Here is a 13457-nt window from a genome sequence, read left to right on the forward strand (position 1 = left end):
AAAACTTCTAAACTGGGTCAAATTTTCATGCAAACAAACTAAAACAAAAGGAAACTACCTAATTTACCTCTTCAACTTCCTTGAAATACCATAACATAAAGATGGCCATCAACCATCAATTTTTTTTAAAACGGTGGCCGGGCGATGTTAATTAGTTTTCCCATCGATGAATGAGAGAGAGACAATGTTTTTTTTACTTTAACTGGACGGATCTTAGCCCCGCCCCTTTCTTGAATTAGTCCGTGGCCCATCGTACCCCCAGCAGTGGTGGCCATCAAAGGGGTGCAAATCATCAATGATTCCCCATAGATGGTTTTTGTGCCATGGATGGTAATCACCAATGGCCATCCCAACCATAACAGTACAAGAATACTAAAACTATGGCAATAGAGTATTCATGATAACCTTCTAAAACATTAGAAGCTATGGTTTTCCAAAACAATTTTGATATTCTGTATTTTACCAGTGAATAAGCCAAGCATCAGCCAGGCATCAAAAAATTACATGAAACTCATGGTTGTTCCTCTCCACGGAAATCTTTAGTAAAAGGCGAAAGATTTATTCGATCTGAAGAGAAACCAGAGTATACTAAAGAAGTGTCATGATTATCTCCCCGGATTCAAACAGACCTCAGTTTACCAAGAGAGAGGATTTTAGACACATATATGAAACAATTTTCAAACATAAACTATAAAATACTAATATATTTACAACAGAAAAATTAAAAGGGCAAAATTTTACTTCCAAAATGCAAAATCAAAACAAACAATAAAAAAACCACTGCAATGTATCAGATGCATCATGGGAAAGTATTCAAATGAGACTACCAAGTAAAGAAAGAATTACAGTCAGAATTGTCGAATGGTGATTCAAAACCAGTTCTTCAACTTGGTCGAGTACCTACAGACAACACTATGGTATACAGTGCTGGAATAACATCTTGGTAACAGAGTATTCTGGAGAATCATCTACAAGAGAAGAAACACATTTATTTCCCCAGTTTTACATTAAAAAACAAAATCAACATTTAAATGTCAAATTCTAAAAAATTGAATGAAAAAATTGACATTTCTGAATTTCAGTAGTAAATAAGCCCAGCATCCGTCAACCAGACAGCATATAAAAAACTTGCATGAAATTCATGAAAATCTTTAGTAAATGACAAAAGATTTATTTGATCTTAAGAAAAAGACAAGTACACCGAGTGTCACTGTTACCTCCCTGGATGCAAACAGACCTCATTTCAACAAGCGAGAGGACAGAACAAACTTATAGTTGTTATTATTATTCTTATCATTTATTTATATGGCACCACAAGTGTTCCGCAGCACCTTACAAAGTACATAAACAAATAGGTGACCAATGACTTACAGTACAATACAAAACAAAGCAGGACAAGGACATGGATAATATACATTGCTACATACCACCCACATAGGCAGCAAAGCATAAGCAACCAAGTGCTAGGTGCCCTAGTGGGGAGTAAGAAGTAGATGAAAGTAAAGTAGGGAGAAGCACAAGAGGCACAATTTTCAAGCCCATCCTATATAATCCTAAATAAATGTAATATTTTTCAAAGTTAAAAAAGGATAAACTTGCAGAGAACCTATGAACTGTATCAGATGAAACATAAATAAGAGTGCACTTTACACTACGAAGCAGTGTTTCCACGTTCAAGTTTTCAGATCCCTACCTATTTTTCCTGGTCAAACTTTGAACTTCAAATGCTGCGGTACACACATAACAACATGAATGATACAAAACTATGGTATAAAGACACACGGTCGACAGTTACCATCACATTCAAAAAGTCGACACAACAATACTGACGTGTTCAACATGTCAACAGACACCACATGGACATCCTCTGAATGTTGACATGTTTAAAAGTATAACATGTCAACATTATGCACATCAACATGAGAACTGTCGAACTAACATACCACACCCCAAAACTACTATATACAAAAAAAAGGTAAAAACATAATATTTTACCATAAGTCAAAAACAAATTGAATGTAAACCGAAAAAGAGAATCAGAAATTGGAAACAGTAAAACTTCTAAACTGGGTCAAATTTTCATGCAAACAAACTAAAACAAAAGGAAACTACCTAATTTACCTCTTCAACTTCCTTGAAATACCATAACATAAAGATGGCCATCAACCATCAATGTTTTTTAAAACGGTGGCCGGGCGATGTTAATTAGTTTTCCCATCGATGAATGAGAGAGAGACAATGTTTTTTTTACTTTAACTGGACGGATCTTAGCCCCGCCCCTTTCTTGAATTAGTCCGTGGCCCATCGTACCCCCAGCAGTGGTGGCCATCAAAGGGGTGCAAATCATCAATGATTCCCCATAGATGGTTTTTGTGCCATGGATGGTAATCACCAATGGCCATCCCAACCATAACAGTACAAGAATACTAAAACTATGGCAATAGAGTATTCATGATAACCTTCTAAAACATTAGAAGCTATGGTTTTCCAAAACAATTTTGATATTCTGTATTTTACCAGTGAATAAGCCAAGCATCAGCCAGGCATCAAAAAATTACATGAAACTCATGGTTGTTCCTCTCCACGGAAATCTTTAGTAAAAGGCGAAAGATTTATTCGATCTGAAGAGAAACCAGAGTATACTAAAGAAGTGTCATGATTATCTCCCCGGATTCAAACAGACCTCAGTTTACCAAGAGAGAGGATTTTAGACACATATATGAAACAATTTTCAAACATAAACTATAAAATACTAATATATTTCCAACAGTAAAATTAAAAGGGCAAAATTTTACTTCCAAAATGCAAAATCAAAACAAACAATAAAAAAACCACTGCAATGTATCAGATGCATCATGGGAAAGTATTCAAATGAGACTACCAAGTAAAGAAAGAATTACAGTCAGAATTGTCGAATGGTGATTCAAAACCAGTTCTTCAACTTGGTCGAGTACCTACAGACAACACTATGGTATACAGTGCTGGAATAACATCTTGGTAACAGAGTATTCTGGAGAATCATCTACAAGAGAAGAAACACATTTATTTCCCCAGTTTTACATTAAAAAACAAAATCAACATTTAAATGTGAAATTCTAAAAAATTGAATGAAAAAATTGACATTTCTGAATTTCACTAGTAAATAAGCCCAGCATCCGTCAACCAGACAGCATATAAAAAACTTGCATGAAATTCATGAAAATCTTTAGTAAATGACAAAAGATTTATTTGATCTTAAGAAAAAGACAAGTACACCGAGTGTCACTGTTACCTCCCTGGATGCAAACAGACCTCATTTCAACAAGCGAGAGGACAGATCAAACTTATAGTTGTTATTATTATTCTTATCATTTATTTATATGGCACCACAAGTGTTCCGCAGCACCTTACAAAGTACATAAACAAATAGGTGACCAATGACTTACAGTACAATACAAAACAAAGCAGGACAAGGACATGGATAATATACATTGCTACATACCACCCACATAGGCAGCAAAGCATAAGCAACCAAGTGCTAGGTGCCCTAGTGGGGAGTAAGAAGTAGATGAAAGTAAAGTAGGGAGAAGCAAAAGAGGCACAATTTTCAAGCCCATCCTATATAATCCTAAATAAATGTAATATTTTTCAAAGTTAAAAAAGGATAAATTTGCAGAGAACCTATGAACTGTATCAGATGAAACATAAATAAGAGTGCACTTTACACTACGAAGCAGTGTTTCCACGTTCAAGTTTTCAGATCCCTACCTATTTTTCCTGGTCAAACTTTGAACTTCAAATGCTGCGGTACACACATAACAACATGAATGATACAAAACTATGGTATAAAGACACACGGTCGACAGTTACCATCACATTCAAAATGTCGACACAACAATACTGACGTGTTCAACATGTCAACAGACACCACATGGACATCCTCTGAATGTTGACATGTTTAAAAGTATAACATGTCGACATTATGCACATCAACATGAGAACTGTCGAACTAACATACCACACCCCAAAACTACTATATACAAAAAAAAGGTAAAAACATAATATTTTACCATAAGTCAAAAACAAATTGAATGTAAACCGAAAAAGAGAATCAGAAATTGGAAACAGTAAACCTTCTAAACTGGGTCAAATTTTCATGCAAACAAACTAAAACAAAAGGAAACTACCTAATTTACCTCTTCAACTTCCTTGAAATACCATAACATAAAGATGGCCATCAACCATCAATGTTTTTTAAAACGGTGGCCGGGCGATGTTAATTAGTTTTCCCATCGATGGATGAGAGAGAGACAATGTTTTTTTTACTTTAACTGGACGGATCTTAGCCCCGCCCCTTTCTTGAATTAGTCCGTGGCCCATCGTACCCCCAGCAGTGGTGGCCATCAAAGGGGTGCAAATCATCAATGATTCCCCATAGATGGTTTTTGTGCCATGGATGGTAATCACCAATGGCCATCCCAACCATAACAGTACAAGAATACTAAAACTATGGCAATAGAGTATTCATGATAACCTTCTAAAACATTAGAAGCTATGGTTTTCCAAAACAATTTTGATATTCTGTATTTTACCAGTGAATAAGCCCAGCATCAGCCAGGCATCAAAAAATTACATGAAACTCATGGTTGTTCCTCTCCACGGAAATCTTTAGTAAAAGGCGAAAGATTTATTCGATCTGAAGAGAAACCAGAGTATACTAAAGAAGTGTCATGATTATCTCCCCGGATTCAAACAGACCTCAGTTTACCAAGAGAGAGGATTTTAGACATATATATGAAACAATTTTCAAACATAAACTATAAAATACTAATATATTTACAACAGAAAAATTAAAAGGGCAAAATTTAACTTCCAAAATGCAAAATCAAAACAAACAAAAAAAAACCCACTGCAATGTATCAGATGCATCATGGGAAAGTATTCAAATGAGACTACCAAGTAAAGAAAGAATTACAGTCAGAATTGTCGAATGGTTATTCAAAACCAGTTCTTCAACTTGGTCGAGTACCTACAGACAACACTATGGTATACAGTGCTGGAATAACATCTTGGTAACAGAGTATTCTGGAGAATCATCTACAAGAGAAGAAACACATTTATTTCCCCAGTTTTACATTAAAAAACAAAATCAACATTTAAATGTGAAATTCTAAAAAATTGAATGAAAAAATTGACATTTCTGAATTTCACTAGTAAATAAGCCCAGCATCCGTCAACCAGACAGCATATAAAAAACTTGCATGAAATTCATGAAAATCTTTAGTAAATGACAAAAGATTTATTTGATCTTAAGAAAAAGACAAGTACACCGAGTGTCACTGTTACCTCCCTGGATGCAAACAGACCTCATTTCAACAAGCGAGAGGACAGAACAAACTTATAGTTGTTATTATTATTCTTATCATTTATTTATATGGCACCACAAGTGTTCCGCAGCACCTTACAAAGTACATAAACAAATAGGTGACCAATGACTTACAGTACAATACAAAACAAAGCAGGACAAGGACATGGATAATATACATTGCTACATACCACCCACATAGGCAGCAAAGCATAAGCAACCAAGTGCTAGGTGCCCTAGTGGGGAGTAAGAAGTAGATGAAAGTAAAGTAGGGAGAAGCACAAGAGGCACAATTTTCAAGCCCATCCTATATAATCCTAAATAAATGTAATATTTTTCAAAGTTAAAAAAGGATAAACTTGCAGAGAACCTATGAACTGTATCAGATGAAACATAAATAAGAGTGCACTTTACACTACGAAGCAGTGTTTCCACGTTCAAGTTTTCAGATCCCTACCTATTTTTCCTGGTCAAACTTTGAACTTAAAATGCTGCGGTACACACATAACAACATGAATGATACAAAACTATGGTATAAAGTCACACGGTCGACAGTTACCATGACATTCAAAATGTCGACACAACAATGCTGACATGTTCAACATGTCAACAGATACCACATGGACATCCTCTGAATGTTGACATGTTTAAAAGTATAACATGTCGACATTATGCACATCAACATGAGAACTGTCGAACTAACATACCACACCCCAAAACTACTATATACAAAAAAAAGGTAAAAACATCATATTTTACCATAAGTCAAAAACAAATTGAATGTAAACCGAAAAAGAGAATCAGAAATTGGAAACAGTAAAACTTCTAAACTGGGTCAAATTTTCATGCAAACAAACTAAAACAAAAGGAAACTACCTAATTTACCTCTTCAACTTCCTTGAAATACCATAACATAAAGATGGCCATCAACCATCAATTTTTTTTAAAACGGTGGCCGGGCGATGTTAATTAGTTTTCCCATCGATGAATGAGAGAGAGACAATGTTTTTTTTACTTTAACTGGACGGATCTTAGCCCCGCCCCTTTCTTGAATTAGTCCGTGGCCCATCGTACCCCCAGCAGTGGTGGCCATCAAAGGGGTGCAAATCATCAATGATTCCCCATAGATGGTTTTTGTGCCATGGATGGTAATCACCAATGGCCATCCCAACCATAACAGTACAAGAATACTAAAACTATGGCAATAGAGTATTCATGATAACCTTCTAAAACATTAGAAGCTATGGTTTTCCAAAACAATTTTGATATTCTGTATTTTACCAGTGAATAAGCCAAGCATCAGCCAGGCATCAAAAAATTACATGAAACTCATGGTTGTTCCTCTCCACGGAAATCTTTAGTAAAAGGCGAAAGATTTATTCGATCTGAAGAGAAACCAGAGTATACTAAAGAAGTGTCATGATTATCTCCCCGGATTCAAACAGACCTCAGTTTACCAAGAGAGAGGATTTTAGACACATATATGAAACAATTTTCAAACATAAACTATAAAATACTAATATATTTACAACAGAAAAATTAAAAGGGCAAAATTTTACTTCCAAAATGCAAAATCAAAACAAACAATAAAAAAACCACTGCAATGTATCAGATGCATCATGGGAAAGTATTCAAATGAGACTACCAAGTAAAGAAAGAATTACAGTCAGAATTGTCGAATGGTGATTCAAAACCAGTTCTTCAACTTGGTCGAGTACCTACAGACAACACTATGGTATACAGTGCTGGAATAACATCTTGGTAACAGAGTATTCTGGAGAATCATCTACAAGAGAAGAAACACATTTATTTCCCCAGTTTTACATTAAAAAACAAAATCAACATTTAAATGTCAAATTCTAAAAAATTGAATGAAAAAATTGACATTTCAGAATTTCAGTAGTAAATAAGCCCAGCATCCGTCAACCAGACAGCATATAAAAAACTTGCATGAAATTCATGAAAATCTTTAGTAAATGACAAAAGATTTATTTGATCTTAAGAAAAAGACAAGTACACCGAGTGTCACTGTTACCTCCCTGGATGCAAACAGACCTCATTTCAACAAGCGAGAGGACAGAACAAACTTATAGTTGTTATTATTATTCTTATCATTTATTTATATGGCACCACAAGTGTTCCGCAGCACCTTACAAAGTACATAAACAAATAGGTGACCAATGACTTACAGTACAATACAAAACAAAGCAGGACAAGGACATGGATAATATACATTGCTACATACCACCCACATAGGCAGCAAAGCATAAGCAACCAAGTGCTAGGTGCCCTAGTGGGGAGTAAGAAGTAGATGAAAGTAAAGTAGGGAGAAGCACAAGAGGCACAATTTTCAAGCCCATCCTATATAATCCTAAATAAATGTAATATTTTTCAAAGTTAAAAAAGGATAAACTTGCAGAGAACCTATGAACTGTATCAGATGAAACATAAATAAGAGTGCACTTTACACTACGAAGCAGTGTTTCCACGTTCAAGTTTTCAGATCCCTACCTATTTTTCCTGGTCAAACTTTGAACTTCAAATGCTGCGGTACACACATAACAACATGAATGATACAAAACTATGGTATAAAGACACACGGTCGACAGTTACCATCACATTCAAAATGTCGACACAACAATACTGACATGTTCAACATGTCAACAGACACCACATGGACATCCTCTGAATGTTGACATGTTTAAAAGTATAACATGTCGACATTATGCACATCAACATGAGAACTGTCGAACTAACATACCACACCCCAAAACTACTATATACAAAAAAAAGGTAAAAACATAATATTTTACCATAAGTCAAAAACAAATTGAATGTAAACCGAAAAAGAGAATCAGAAATTGGAAACAGTAAACCTTCTAAACTGGGTCAAATTTTCATGCAAACAAACTAAAACAAAAGGAAACTACCTAATTTACCTCTTCAACTTCCTTGAAATACCATAACATAAAGATGGCCATCAACCATCAATGTTTTTTAAAACGGTGGCCGGGCGATGTTAATTAGTTTTCCCATCGATGGATGAGAGAGAGACAATGTTTTTTTTACTTTAACTGGACGGATCTTAGCCCCGCCCCTTTCTTGAATTAGTCCGTGGCCCATCGTACCCCAGCAGTGGTGGCCATCAAAGGGGTGCAAATCATCAATGATTCCCCATAGATGGTTTTTGTGCCATGGATGGTAATCACCAATGGCCATCCCAACCATAACAGTACAAGAATACTAAAACTATGGCAATAGAGTATTCATGATAACCTTCTAAAACATTAGAAGCTATGGTTTTCCAAAACAATTTTGATATTCTGTATTTTACCAGTGAATAAGCCCAGCATCAGCCAGGCATCAAAAAATTACATGAAACTCATGGTTGTTCCTCTCCACGGAAATCTTTAGTAAAAGGCGAAAGATTTATTCGATCTGAAGAGAAACCAGAGTATACTAAAGAAGTGTCATGATTATCTCCCCGGATTCAAACAGACCTCAGTTTACCAAGAGAGAGGATTTTAGACACATATATGAAACAATTTTCAAACATAAACTATAAAATACTAATATATTTACAACAGAAAAATTAAAAGGGCAAAATTTAACTTCCAAAATGCAAAATCAAAACAAACAAAAAAAAAACCCACTGCAATGTATCAGATGCATCATGGGAAAGTATTCAAATGAGACTACCAAGTAAAGAAAGAATTACAGTCAGAATTGTCGAATGGTTATTCAAAACCAGTTCTTCAACTTGGTCGAGTACCTACAGACAACACTATGGTATACAGTGCTGGAATAACATCTTGGTAACAGAGTATTCTGGAGAATCATCTACAAGAGAAGAAACACATTTATTTCCCCAGTTTTACATTAAAAAACAAAATCAACATTTAAATGTCAAATTCTAAAAAATTGAGTGAAAAAATTGACATTTCTGAATTTCACTAGTAAATAAGCCCAGCATCCGTCAACCAGACAGCATATAAAAAACTTGCATGAAATTCATGAAAATCTTTAGTAAATGACAAAAGATTTATTTGATCTTAAGAAAAAGACAAGTACACCGAGTGTCACTGTTACCTCCCTGGATGCAAACAGACCTCATTTCAACAAGCGAGAGGACAGAACAAACTTATAGTTGTTATTATTATTCTTATCATTTATTTATATGGCACCACAAGTGTTCCGCAGCACCTTACAAAGTACATAAACAAATAGGTGACCAATGACTTACAGTACAATACAAAACAAAGCAGGACAAGGACATGGATAATATACATTGCTACATACCACCCACATAGGCAGCAAAGCATAAGCAACCAAGTGCTAGGTGCCCTAGTGGGGAGTAAGAAGTAGATGAAAGTAAAGTAGGGAGAAGCACAAGAGGCACAATTTTCAAGCCCATCCTATATAATCCTAAATAAATGTAATATTTTTCAAAGTTAAAAAAGGATAAACTTGCAGAGAACCTATGAACTGTATCAGATGAAACATAAATAAGAGTGCACTTTACACTACGAAGCAGTGTTTCCACGTTCAAGTTTTCAGATCCCTACCTATTTTTCCTGGTCAAACTTTGAACTTAAAATGCTGCGGTACACACATAACAACATGAATGATACAAAACTATGGTATAAAGTCACACGGTCGACAGTTACCATGACATTCAAAATGTCGACACAACAATGCTGACATGTTCAACATGTCAACAGATACCACATGGACATCCTCTGAATGTTGACATGTTTAAAAGTATAACATGTCGACATTATGCACATCAACATGAGAACTGTCGAACTAACATACCAAACCCCAAAACTACTATATACAAAAAAAAGGTAAAAACATCATATTTTACCATAAGTCAAAAACAAATTGAATGTAAACCGAAAAAGAGAATCAGAAATTGGAAACAGTAAAACTTCAAAACTGGGTCATATTTTCATGCAAACAAACTAAAACAAAAGGAAACTACCTAATTTACCTCTTCAACTTCCTTGAAATACCATAACATAAAGATGGCCATCAACCATCAATGTTATTTAAAACGGTGGCCGGGCGATGTTAATTAGTTTTCCCATCGATGGATGAGAGAGAGACAATGTTTTTTTTACTTTAACTGGACGGATCTTAGCCCCGCCCCTTTCTTGAATTAGTCCGTGGCCCATCGTACCCCCAGCAGTGGTGGCCATCAAAGGGGTGCAAATCATCAATGATTCCCCATAGATGGTTTTTGTGCCATGGATGGTAATCACCAATGGCCATCCCAACCATAACAGTACAAGAATACTAAAACTATGGCAATAGAGTATTCATGATAACCTTCTAAAACATTAGAAGCTAATTGTTTTCCAAAACAATTTTGATATTCTGTATTTTACCAGTGAATAAGCCAAGCATCAGCCAGACATCAAAAAATTACATGAAACTCATGGTTGTTCCTCTCCACGGAAATCTTTAGTAAAAGGCGAAAGATTTATTCGATCTGAAGTGAAACCAGAGTATACTAAAGAAGTGTCATGATTATCTCCCCGGATTCAAACAGACCTCAGTTTACCAAGAGAGAGGATTTTAGACACATATATGAAACAATTTTCAAACATAAACTATAAAATACTAATATATTTACAACAGAAAAATTAAAAGGGCAAAATTTTACTTCCAAAATGCAAAATCAAAACAAACAATAAAAAAACCACTGCAATGTATCAGATGCATCATGGGAAAGTATTCAAATGAGACTACCAAGTAAAGAAAGAATTACAGTCAGAATTGTCGAATGGTGATTCAAAACCAGTTCTTCAACTTGGTCGAGTACCTACAGACAACACTATGGTATACAGTGCTGGAATAACATCTTGGTAACAGAGTATTCTGGAGAATCATCTACAAGAGAAGAAACACATTTATTTCCCCAGTTTTACATTAAAAAACAAAATCAACATTTAAATGTCAAATTCTAAAAAATTGAATGAAAAAATTGACATTTCTGAATTTCACTAGTAAATAAGCCCAGCATCCGTCAACCAGACAGCATATAAAAAACTTGCATGAAATTCATGAAAATCTTTAGTAAATGACAAAAGATTTATTTGATCTTAAGAAAAAGACAAGTACACCGAGTGTCACTGTTACCTCCCTGGATGCAAACAGACCTCATTTCAACAAGCGAGAGGACAGAACAAACTTATAGTTGTTATTATTATTCTTATCATTTATTTATATGGCGCCACAAGTGTTCCGCAGCACCTTACAAAGTACATAAACAAATAGGTGACCAGTGACTTACAGTAGAACACAAAACAAAGCAGGACAAGGACATGGATAATATACATTGCTACATACCACCCACATAGGCAGCAAAGCATAAGCAACCAAGTGCTAGGTGCCCTAGTGGGGAGAAAGAAGTAGAAGAAAGTAAAGTAGGGAGAAGAACAAGAGGCACAATTTTCAAGCCCATCCTATATAATCCTAAATTAATGTAATATTTTTCTAAGTTAAAAAAGGATAAACTTGCAGAGAACCTATGAACTGTATCAGATGAAACATAGATAAGAGTGCACTTTACACTACGAAGCAGTGTTTCCACGTTCAAGTTTTCAGATCCCTACCTATTTTTCCTGGTCAAACTTTGAACTTCAAATGCTGCGGTACACACATAACAACATGAATGATACAAAACTATGGTATAAAGACACACGGTCGACAGTTACCATCATATTCAAAATGTCGACACAACAATACTGACGTGTTCAACATGTCAACAGACACCACATGGACATCCTCTGAATGTTGACATGTTTAAAAGTATAACATGTCGACATTATGCACATCAACATGAGAACTGTTGAACTAACATACCACACCCCAAAACTACTATATACAAAAAAAAGGTAAAAACATCATATTTTACCATAAGTCAAAAACAAATTGAATGTAAACCGAAAAAGAGAATCAGAAATTGGAAACAGTAAAACTTCAAAACTGGGTCAAATTTTCATGCAAACAAACTAAAACAAAAGGAAACTACCTAATTTACCTCTTCAACTTCCTTGAAATACCATAACATAAAGATGGCCATCAACCATCAATGTTTTTTAAAACGGTGGCCGGGCGATGTTAATTAGTTTTCCCATCGATGGATGAGAGAGAGACAATGTTTTTTTTACTTTAACTGGACGGATCTTAGCCCCGCCCCTTTCTTGAATTAGTCCGTGGCCCATCGTACCCCCAGCAGTGGTGGCCATCAAAGGGGTGCAAATCATCAATGATTCCCCATAGATGGTTTTTGTGCCATGGATGGTAATCACCAATGGCCATCCCAACCATAACAGTACAAGAATACTAAAACTATGGCAATAGAGTATTCATGATAACCTTCTAAAACATTAGAAGCTATGGTTTTCCAAAACAATTTTGATATTCTGTATTTTATCAGTGAATAAGCCCAGCATCAGCCAGGCATCAAAAAATTACATGAAACTCATGGTTGTTCCTCTCCACGGAAATCTTTAGTAAAAGGCGAAAGATTTATTCGATCTGAAGAGAAACCAGAGTATACTAAAGAAGAGTCATGATTATCTCCCCGGATTCAAACAGACCTCAGTTTACCAAGAGAGAGGATTTTAGACACATATATGAAACAATTTTCAAACATAAACTATAAAATACTAATATATTTACAACAGAAAAATTAAAAGGGCAAAATTTAACTTCCAAAATGCAAAATCAAAACAAACAAAAACAAAACCACTGCAATGTATCAGATGCATCATGGGAAAGTATTCAAATGAGACTACCAAGTAAAGAAAGAATTACAGTCAGAATTGTCGAATGGTGATTCAAAACCAGTTCTTCAACTTGGTCGAGTACCTACAGACAACACTATGGTATACAGTGCTGGAATAACATCTTGGTAACAGAGTATTCTGGAGAATCATCTACAAGAGAAGAAACACATTTATTTCCCCAGTTTTACATTAAAAAACAAAATCAACATTTAAATGTCAAATTCTAAAAAATTGAATGAAAAAATTGACATTTCTGAATTTCACTAGTAAATAAGCCCAGCATCCGTCAACCAGACAGCATATAAAAAACTTGT

General features: G+C 35.1%; 1 protein-coding gene and 7 non-coding genes across 8 annotated transcripts in view; all 8 read right to left on the reverse strand.

The window, feature by feature from the left end:
- The window catches only part of ARMH1 (armadillo like helical domain containing 1), a 484180-nt gene that overhangs the window by 392037 nt on the left and 78686 nt on the right, over positions 1-13457 (reverse strand). The window lies entirely within an intron of this gene.
- LOC148454836 (U5 spliceosomal RNA) lies at positions 473-587 on the reverse strand. The gene has a single exon (XR_015874659.1). It is a non-coding gene; the product is annotated as a U5 spliceosomal RNA (small nuclear RNA).
- LOC148454837 (U5 spliceosomal RNA) lies at positions 2527-2641 on the reverse strand. Its single transcript, XR_015874660.1, has one exon. It is a non-coding gene; the product is annotated as a U5 spliceosomal RNA (small nuclear RNA).
- Positions 4581-4695, reverse strand: LOC148454838 (U5 spliceosomal RNA). The gene has a single exon (XR_015874786.1). It is a non-coding gene; the product is annotated as a U5 spliceosomal RNA (small nuclear RNA).
- LOC148454839 (U5 spliceosomal RNA) lies at positions 6635-6749 on the reverse strand. Its single transcript, XR_015874661.1, has one exon. It is a non-coding gene; the product is annotated as a U5 spliceosomal RNA (small nuclear RNA).
- LOC148454840 (U5 spliceosomal RNA) lies at positions 8688-8802 on the reverse strand. The gene has a single exon (XR_015874787.1). It is a non-coding gene; the product is annotated as a U5 spliceosomal RNA (small nuclear RNA).
- LOC148454841 (U5 spliceosomal RNA) lies at positions 10744-10858 on the reverse strand. Its single transcript, XR_015874722.1, has one exon. It is a non-coding gene; the product is annotated as a U5 spliceosomal RNA (small nuclear RNA).
- LOC148454842 (U5 spliceosomal RNA) lies at positions 12798-12912 on the reverse strand. The gene has a single exon (XR_015874789.1). It is a non-coding gene; the product is annotated as a U5 spliceosomal RNA (small nuclear RNA).

Source organism: Taudactylus pleione, unplaced genomic scaffold (assembly GCF_031769625.1).
Source record: "Taudactylus pleione unplaced genomic scaffold, aTauple2 ptg000969l, whole genome shotgun sequence".
Taxonomy (NCBI): Eukaryota; Metazoa; Chordata; class Amphibia; order Anura; family Myobatrachidae; genus Taudactylus; species Taudactylus pleione.